This window comes from Corvus brachyrhynchos, unplaced genomic scaffold (genome assembly GCF_000691975.1).
Source record: "Corvus brachyrhynchos isolate BGI_N302 unplaced genomic scaffold, ASM69197v1 scaffold231, whole genome shotgun sequence".
In the NCBI taxonomy this organism is placed as follows: Eukaryota; Metazoa; Chordata; class Aves; order Passeriformes; family Corvidae; genus Corvus; species Corvus brachyrhynchos.
In genome coordinates this window covers 676,087-685,446 of record NW_008236177.1, presented here as the reverse complement: position 1 = coordinate 685,446, position 9,360 = coordinate 676,087, and positions in this window count along the sequence as shown.

The following is a 9,360-nucleotide window of genomic DNA, read 5'->3' as shown; positions in this document are numbered from 1 at the left end:
ATTTGTACAAAGTCACAGTGAATGTAGTGTTATCTGTTCTATAAATTGTTTGGTGCACAGATACCTCATCTCTCACCTGAAATAGAAATTGTTAGGGTTAGGGTTAGGGTTAGGGTTAGGGTTAGGGTTAGGGTTGGGGTCATTCAACTAATGGCAAAGCATATACAAAAATAAATTTTATGGCCAGAAGTGAATGATGTGAGTTTTAAACAGGCCTCACATTCTCGCTATGCTACTTAAAATAAGGGGTATGTTTAGGGTTAGGTTTTGGGTTAGGGTTTGCATTAGGTTTAGGGTTGTGGCTTTAGGCTTAGGGTCATTCAACCAATGGCAAAGCATCCATGAAAATAAATTTTATGGCCAGAAGGTAATGATGTGAGTGTTAAATATGCCTCACATCCTTAATATGCTTCTTAAAAAAAAAAAAGATCCAAGAAAATCCTGGGATTTTTTTCATACAGTAGACTGGAAGCCTTTGGCTCTGCACACATTATGCCTTTCCTCTCAAAAGCCAAATGGAATTTACAGCATTGGGGACCTTGCATATCTTCAGTAGAGGGAGATCACTGACATTTTTGGCCTCTTTTGAACAACATCCATAATAGAGTGGCTACATTACTATCACTTCCACGAAGAGCATTTATAGGCAGGATGGTTTTGTTCAAAGCAGTGGCATTCCCACTCCATACCTTGGTTCAACAGCCCTAAACAAATGAGTCTCTTGGCTTGTGGAAGCTGCTGCAGTCAAAGTGGTGAGACCAACTCCTATTTAAGTCCCACATTCCCTGTTTGCTTTGGAAAGGAGTTGGCACTTGAGGGAAGCCTGCTTTTCACTCATGGAAGTCAAGGGGTAGTTCTCGTGCAGATTCTGATGCATAAAAACTGACAAAAATTGCATAGATCAGGCAGGGAGTGACTCAACATCTTGTGATGATGTGCAGATTTATTGCCTGCTCAATATAAATCCTGTCTGTCTTGAACCACAATTCACAAGAATCTCAACATGCAACAGCGTATGTGTATATTTTATCTGCCTCTGACTTAGGATGACAAAATTAAACCTATTATTGCAGAAAGCAGAAATCAACAAGAGCTTGCATTCAATTTTCTTCTGAAGGTTAAGGATAGCACTTAGTAGCAGAAGCTATTTTTTCCTCAGCTTGCATTATTTTATTGGTATGCCTGAAAATACTTAAAAAAATAAATAACACCTACCTTCGAACTGTAGCTCCACAAATGAAGCTATTGGTGTCTGCTACAGACACAATTAAATAAATTAAAAATCCAGCCCTTACTTCTGACTAGTAATCCTCCTCTTCCAAGCCCAGAAAACTACTTTATCACAAAGAACTATAAAATGCCTGAGATAAGAGGTTTTATTAGAGTTCTGACTTAACAATCTGACAGTAAATGCTGCTTTAGTCTAAATGAATGATATAGTGGATATACTCTGTCATGTAATGATATAAAAATTGTTATCCTTTTAAAAAAAGTTAGATTTCTACATGCTATCTGTAAAACATTTCCTTAAAAAACAGAAAGCTGAAAGGTATGTGAAGTTAAAGTACTTCTGTGGCCTCCATTAATATAAAGTCACCTTTCAGAGAGACTAAGGTCAATAAAGTGTACCTCTACCTTTGCTCGTTTCCTGTCAGCAGCTCCTGGTCCACTGGCAGTGTCACATTTCTCTCAGTTCTGTTTCCAGTTTCAATTCCTTATTATTCTTGTGGCTGTCAGCAATGAATAGGTAGCACAAACCACGGACTAGGCAACAGTGAAAGAGTGCACAGGGAATTTTGCTGGATTCTTTGAGAGCTCTTTCTGGCTCAGTGACCACCTACCCTCCCAGATGGAACAATGGTGATGGGTTTGACCTCACTCCAGAGCAATATGAAGCCAAACATGTATCCAACTCTTACTGCATGGACTGGATTTAAGCTCTCAACAAAGGGAAGAAGCCATGTGAATTGATCCCAGACATTACATGATCTAACTGGTAGAATTTTATGGAGTGAGACAAGGGCATAATCCTTTAGCTCCATATCCATATAGTGGAAATCACAGCTCTATTTATGGCACTCACCTTTGGCAATTAAATACACCTTATATACATTTCAGAGTGAAAGGTAGGGATTTTGCTATTAATATTACTTATTTTCCTAAGTAATCAATAGAGAAAAGTGGACGTCCTCAGATCCAAGGCACTAAACTGACCCTTTGAATCTAGATGATGACGGGAATATTGCCTAAAAGTGCTCTAGGAATTCCTGCCAGATGAGACTCCTAGGGAGGGAACACTGCATTTACTAATGCTAATGCTTTTAAAGAAAGGGACAAGGGGTAAATTGTATGGACTTCTGCACATTGTGAGTTATAAACAGGAAAAAAGAAGGGAGAAAACATGAAAACAGGAAGAATAGCAGAAAATATATACTAGTTATACATTTGTGTATAGGAAGGCAAACAAAATACAAATATATATATATTTATACATCTAATTGCATGCAACTGCAGTACCATACCACAGATGATTTGCATTAATAATCTTTTAAAAGATAATAGAAACAATTGTTGAAGATTAATGACAAAAAGAAAAATAAATGAGGACAGCAAAAGAGGAATAAATGAGGAATAGAAAAAGAGTCTTTGCTTTTAAGTATTCAGAGGTGGTTTCAGGGTTGAATATTGCTATTAATAAAAAAATACATGTCCTATTCTATATTTAATTTATCAATATTTCCCTTAAACAGTCAAGGTAAGTCTTGGAAGGACAGAGATGTTTAAGATCTTCTTTAGATAGAGATTTAACTTGTCATCAACTTTTGGGGGTTTTCTTCCAAATGATAATGCCCTGTGATCATACAGCACAATTGCTACTTTGAGTTAACTGGCCAGTTGGTGCAAATTCCCAAACGGGCCTTTAAAATGAGTTAAATGCTTTCTATTATTTCAGTATGAGTAAGGTTTATGAATAGACTTTGCATTAGGTTGGCAGTCTTCCAGCTACTTTCCTTCATTGCCTATATTATTCCAACATTTTTTATTGTAAGTCTTCTGCTCTGGAATTGACTGGATAAAGCTGATTTTGGACCCCTTGCCTTTGCACTTTTCAAGAGACACATACTTAAAAATGTAACATGCACTGGGACAAGATAAATACATGCTTGCAGAAAAACAGCCACTACAGTAGAAAAGACTAGGATAGCAAATATTAAAAAAAGTCCATTCTCTAGAGTGTATTCAGTGAGGCAAAGGCAAGAACCTCAGACAGACTTTGATCCTGTTTTCTTTTCCTCTTATTTTACTCGGACAGCACTCCAGATAGCTGCATTATAGGGAGGAGCTGGATACAGCATCCTTTTTCCAGAGACTGTCAGGGAACTTTTGGCAAGATAGCACCTGGAGTGCCTTAGGCAGTTCTTTCATTCAAAGAATGCTGCCTAGGGCAGCATCTATCGATGGGCAGCAGATAGCCAAGATAACTATAGCCCTGTCTGTAGAGGGATTCCTTGTGGAAGAGGGGTATATGATACCCCAGGAAAGATTGGACAACCCAGGGTTGCTGAGGAAAAACCCCTGAACTGGCCCCTGGCTGCAGGCAAGCCTGGATAACACCTGGCTGCAGACAGCCTTGAAAGTCCTTGGCAAAATTATACACTGGTCCACTCCCCCACGGATTCGGGGCTGTCTAGAGGGACTAGGGCGTGAATCTTTGCAAAGTAGATATAAGCTTGTATAGGTAAACAATAAAGGGGAGAACGATGCTCAAACCGTATCGGTGTCTGTGTCATTTATCTGGCCAGCTCTTCAGCACTCAGGGCCCACCCCCCCCCCCCCCCCCCCCCCCGCAAAACCTGTCTTATGGGAAGGTCAGCTGGAAATTAGATTGTTTAATTGATATTTAACTACAGATAAAATTAAGGCATTGGTATGCTATATATACGTTGCCGTTATCCCCTGAGAACAGTGAAATCACAACACAAGTCCAGGTTAAAAGATATGGCTGAAGCAGAGCTAAGACCATGTTTAATGGAAAGCTTGTCTTTATAGCGTGGTTCCCAATAAAGAAATTACATTATTGGCCTATTGACTCACCACCTCTCAAGGTGATAGGTTGAGCAGTAAGACACCCATTTCCAAATATTATTCTCACAAGACTGAAAACAATTCTACTGTTCTCACAACAACTTACAGGTGCAGAAATAGTTTATGTTCTCTCAAACTGTTGTCCATGCAGTTCGCATGAGAACAAAAGCTTTCACAGAGAAGCTGTGAGAAGCTGGATTTCTCTGTTTCTCAGCTAAAGCATGAGAAAGGAAAAACTTCACAAACGCTACAGAGCTGGAAAATTTCTCTGCTCCTGCCTTTTAGCATCCACATATATATGGTAGGGGTCATGTCTGGAGACAGACTTCAAACTCTGAATGCTTTGTCTATATGCTGAGAATGACAATCATGCTAAAGGACGTCAGTCCTAACACAAAAAAGAGAACTCTGAGGTTCTGGCAGTTCTTTATGGTTCAGCATTTTTTTTTTCAACTTCTGGCTCACTGTCATGGGCTGACCCTGAGTGCCCACCAGGAGCCCACCAAATGCTCTATCACTCTCCTTTACTCAGCAGGGCAGAGGAAGAAAATACAATGGAAGTGCTTGAAGGTTGAGGTAAGGACAGGGACATCACTTACCAATTACTGGCGTGGGCAAAACAGGTATAACTTAGGGGAAATTAATTTAACATTCTGCCAACTAATAAGAGTAGGACATTGAAAAATAAATACAAAGCTAAAATCACCTTCTCCCCAGCTCATTCTTCCCAGGATCAACTGCACTCCTGACTTTTCACCCTCCATCCTCACAAGTGACACAGGGAGGTGGAAAATGGGAGCTGTGATCATTTCATAACACTTCATCTCTGTTACTCTGATGCTCTTCCCCTGCTCCAACATGGCATCTTTAACATGACATCCAGCCCTTCAAAAAGTTTACCAGTGTGGGTCCTTTCCACAGACTACAGTTCTTTAAGAGATGTACCAGTAGAGGTGAATACTTCTGTTAGGGAATTTTATTGACATTGTGCAGTAACTTTTCCCCTCTTCTTAAATAATGCTGTTCCTGAGGCACTCTCACCACTGCTGTTGGGCTCGGCCTTAGGCAGAGACTGGTCCCCCTTGCAGTCAGCTGGCAATGATTCTCTTGGACATGGGGGAAGCTTCTGGTACCTTCTCATGGAAGCCAAGGCTGTAGCACCCCCGCTACCAAAACTTTGCCACACAAACCGAAAGCATTCGATCCCCCATATCTGGGAATTATGTATTTAAGAATTATCTTTGAAATCCACAGTCCTCACATAATCTTCACAAACTTCACTCACACATACAACAACAACAAAAAAAATTGTGTGCTCCAAAATCATCATCATGACACCAAACAAAAGGGGACAATTTACACACAATCCAACACTCATACTTTTGTCCCAATTACAACAACTGAAAGTTCTCTAGGATCTTTTAGCTCTCTAATGTTGTTCAGTCCATGTTTTGCCCATTACCTCTCCCAGTTACTATCTTCGTTTGAAATTTGTCATGTCGGATGTTGGATGCCACAAAAGGACCGTGAGGGTCTGACCTTGCCTGGATGCCAGTTGCCCATCAAGATACTCTATGACTCCTTTCCTCAACAGGACAGGAGGGGAGAAAATAAGATGGAAAAAACCCACAGAATAAGACAAAGGCAATTTAACAAGACACAGAAAAGGATGCATGCAGAAGAAAAGGAACACAGAGATTTTATTCTCTAATTCCCATCAGCTGACAATATCCAGGTACTTCCCTGGAAGCAGGGCTTCAGCACAGATGGTGGTTCTTCTGGAAGACAAATATCATAATAATGTATGTCCTCTCTTTTTCTTCTCTCTCTTAGCCTTTATATCTGAGCAAATGCTGTATGGTATGGAATATCCCTTTGGTCAGTTTGGGTCATCTGTCCTGGCTGTGACCCTTCCCAAGATCTTACCCACTCCCACATTACTGGGTGAGGGCAGCCTTGCTGGTATATTGGAGAGATGGCCGTGGCGCTGTGGGAACACTGCCCAGCAAGACCAGAACATGGGTGTGTTCTTCAAACCTTTCTAGATACCAATGCAAAGCACAGACCTCTGAGGTCTCCTGTGGTCTCAGCCAGAGCCAATACACCATACAGACCAAATACACCCATTTGTTGCCAGCTACCTCTGGCCACTTTTCTTGAGAGCCAAAGCTGGGTTTGGATGATTACAACTCAGGAAAAATTCTCATGAAAAAATGAAAATAGAGCAACATAAAAGTTACTTGAGCTCTTGGTGTACTTTCAGAAATTCTAATTCTCGTTCTTGTCATTTCCTTGGTTCAGTGCTACTCTCAGAAAAACACCAGTGCATCAAGGTTCTCAGATGCTTGCCTAATAATAATTTATAAAGATGAGCAGTTTCTAAAATACAGCACTGTCACTGCAGAACTTTTGTAGTCATAAAAAACCCCAAACTTCTGACACAGAACTGAGTGACATTTCATACCCTGTTATAATTCTTGGGATCTTGGAGATCCCATAGGCTTTCAGGGCATACCATGATAAGCTATACCATGACCTTGGTGCTACTTCTTGGTCCTCTGAATGGGTGAACAACCCCTTCCGTTCAGTTGCTTATACCACATCTCTGATAGAAGTGCTTCTCAGTCCAGTGCAGGGGGAATACCAACCTATTAAACCTATCAAAGGTATTTTCCAACCTAAATGATTCTATGATTCTGTTTCCTAATTGTACCCTGCTTTTCCTTATCTCACCATTTCTACCCGCAAACCAGGATTTCTGTCCACCCTTTGCTCTTACTGTAGGAGTGACACACAAGCAGCTCCCAAATTTTATCCAAGATAGAAAAAAAAGACAAAACAAAAATTACTTGAAATAAGTGCCCAGAAAATTAGGTAGCAGATGACTTATCTTCTGGAAGATAATGAGAAGAGATTACAGAAGAAGTGAAATGTTTTATCAGTGTTCCCATGGAAACCGAAATGGGTGCAATAACAAGCCTTTAAATTTCATCAAGTTTCCTAAGAACATAAAGTTGGATCCTGCTAACAGCCAAGGCCGAAAGCCTCCTAGGTTAGAATAGTCTTCAGTCAGCCTCAGTGCTCAACCTCCCAGTCTACACTTAAGAAGGCGAAAGGAAGAGCCTTGTTGTGGGGAGACAGACAACTGATATGGGAGAAGGACAGGGAGTACGCATAAGCAAGCCCAAGACAATAATTTTGCTGCAGATTATACTAAAGAAATATTTTTACAAGCATCACAGCCACCACTATTGTCAGAACCAGGCGATATCCTTCATCCCACAGTGAACTCTGCTTTCTGAAAGCAAGAGCTCCCTCCACAGGCTTTTGACCAGACTGGTTCATAACCGGGAATAAGGCAAATGATGAGTTCTGAAACTCCCACCCTGTTCTTCAGACATGTCATTTCCACTAGGCAAGGAATAATTACTGTAGGTGTAAGTCTTCAGCTTCCTGTTTTTCAACATGTAATCTTGCATGAGTGCCTCTCACTGCTATAAAATTTCAAAAGCCTTTTTTGTTTATAGTGTGTCAATCCAAAGTTTGGCTTGTTTTGACTTTTCTTCTTCCGACTGACAGTTTATGCATCTAATATCATTAATAGCCTCCACTGTTTTCTAAAACAGTAATTTTTGTAAGAGGAGAATGAAGTTTCATTAAAAAATTTTCGCATGCTGTCATAGAGGATTAAAGAGAAAGTATTTGAAACTGTCTAGTGTTTTAAGAGGAAAGGTCTAACATGACAAGATCCCTGCAGCTCATGTACAATACAATATTCCACACTGTAGGAAATACAGTAAGCTCTAATGCTGCAAGGGAGACATTGCTCAGCATTTTCACAGCCATTATAGGTTTCCATTTCCCTCTCAGTCTTCCAAGTATTCTCTACTGTGGTTTTAGAGCCACTTTGGCTAGGGAAAAATAGGTCTTTTCTCTATCCAAATGTTCAGTAAAAGATATCATTAAATTAGGATGCTGAGACGAACTAAATCGGACAAAAGAAAAGGACTAAGATAAGTTAACCTTGTATTCAGAAGTCACTCAGCCCTAAGTTTCAATTTTTCATTAGCAAAATCAGCTGCTATCTTCTGAGAACCTTCCACTTATGATTTTCCTCTAGGCCATGTTATATGAGTGTTAGTGAATCCGTGACAGTAGAGAATGCATAGTAATCAACATTGTGGTATGCTGAAGAAATAGGTTTCACAGAGTTACAAAGCTGGGGAATTGCCATACGAGTTCACTAACATGTCCTTACCAAGGACTATGATCTTGCAAAGGTATCAATAAGCACCAAATGACATTATTTTCATTTTTGTGCTTTTGTTAGGTTCCTTAGATCTTGGTCTATTCCAAAATTTCAAGTACATATCAAAGACTCACCCCTCCTCCTCCCCCACTCCCACTGTTACACCATGAGAGAACACCATAAATACCTCCCTGAGCATTTCTGGCCATATGACCAAATGCCTTCTTACTTCCAACACCAGCCCTTTCCCAAACATAAGTAGCTTGCAGTTTGTGATAGCCCCAAGATCTTTTTAGGTGGTGTTGCTTTCTGCATGATTGAACCTGTGTTCCCTATTCCCACTTGATTAATATAATGTAATTTACAGGTGATATGTCGTGTCAGGCTTCCCTGTAGAAATCAGTGGCCTTCCAGTATCTGAAGGGAGCCTACAGGAAAGATGGAGGGGACAACTTACAAGGGCCTGGAGTGACAGGACAAGGTGAAACGTTTCAAACTGACAGAGAGTAGATTTAGATGAGATATTAGGAAGAAATTCTTTGCCGTGAGGGTGATGAGGCACTAGCGCAGGTTGCTCACAGATATATTAGGAGCCCCATCCCTGGAAGTGTTCAAGGCCAGGTTGGATGGGGGTCTGAACAACCTGGTCTAGAGGTGGGAACTCAAAGATCTTTAAGGTCTCTCACACCCACGCCATTCTATGATAAGTTATCTGCACACATTTTGCAGCCAGTCTGATAGAAACCCCCAGTGGAAACCTTGAAAATGTCCCGCGTTTGTCGGTGATAATCTGGATGATGGAGTAGAGACTCTACCTGTATTTTAGGTGATACCAGGCTGGGTGGAGTGCCTTCTGAAACAATTTAAAAAGGTGTCCTGGGTTGCAGTGTATTCCATTACTATCCTCATGAGCTGCTGAAACCAGGTGGGGCAGTGTTTCCTTGCCTCCTCCCTCCGGACTATCTTTCTGTTAATGGCCCATCATTGTCCTGCCGCATGACTCAGAGATAACTCCCTCCGGACCA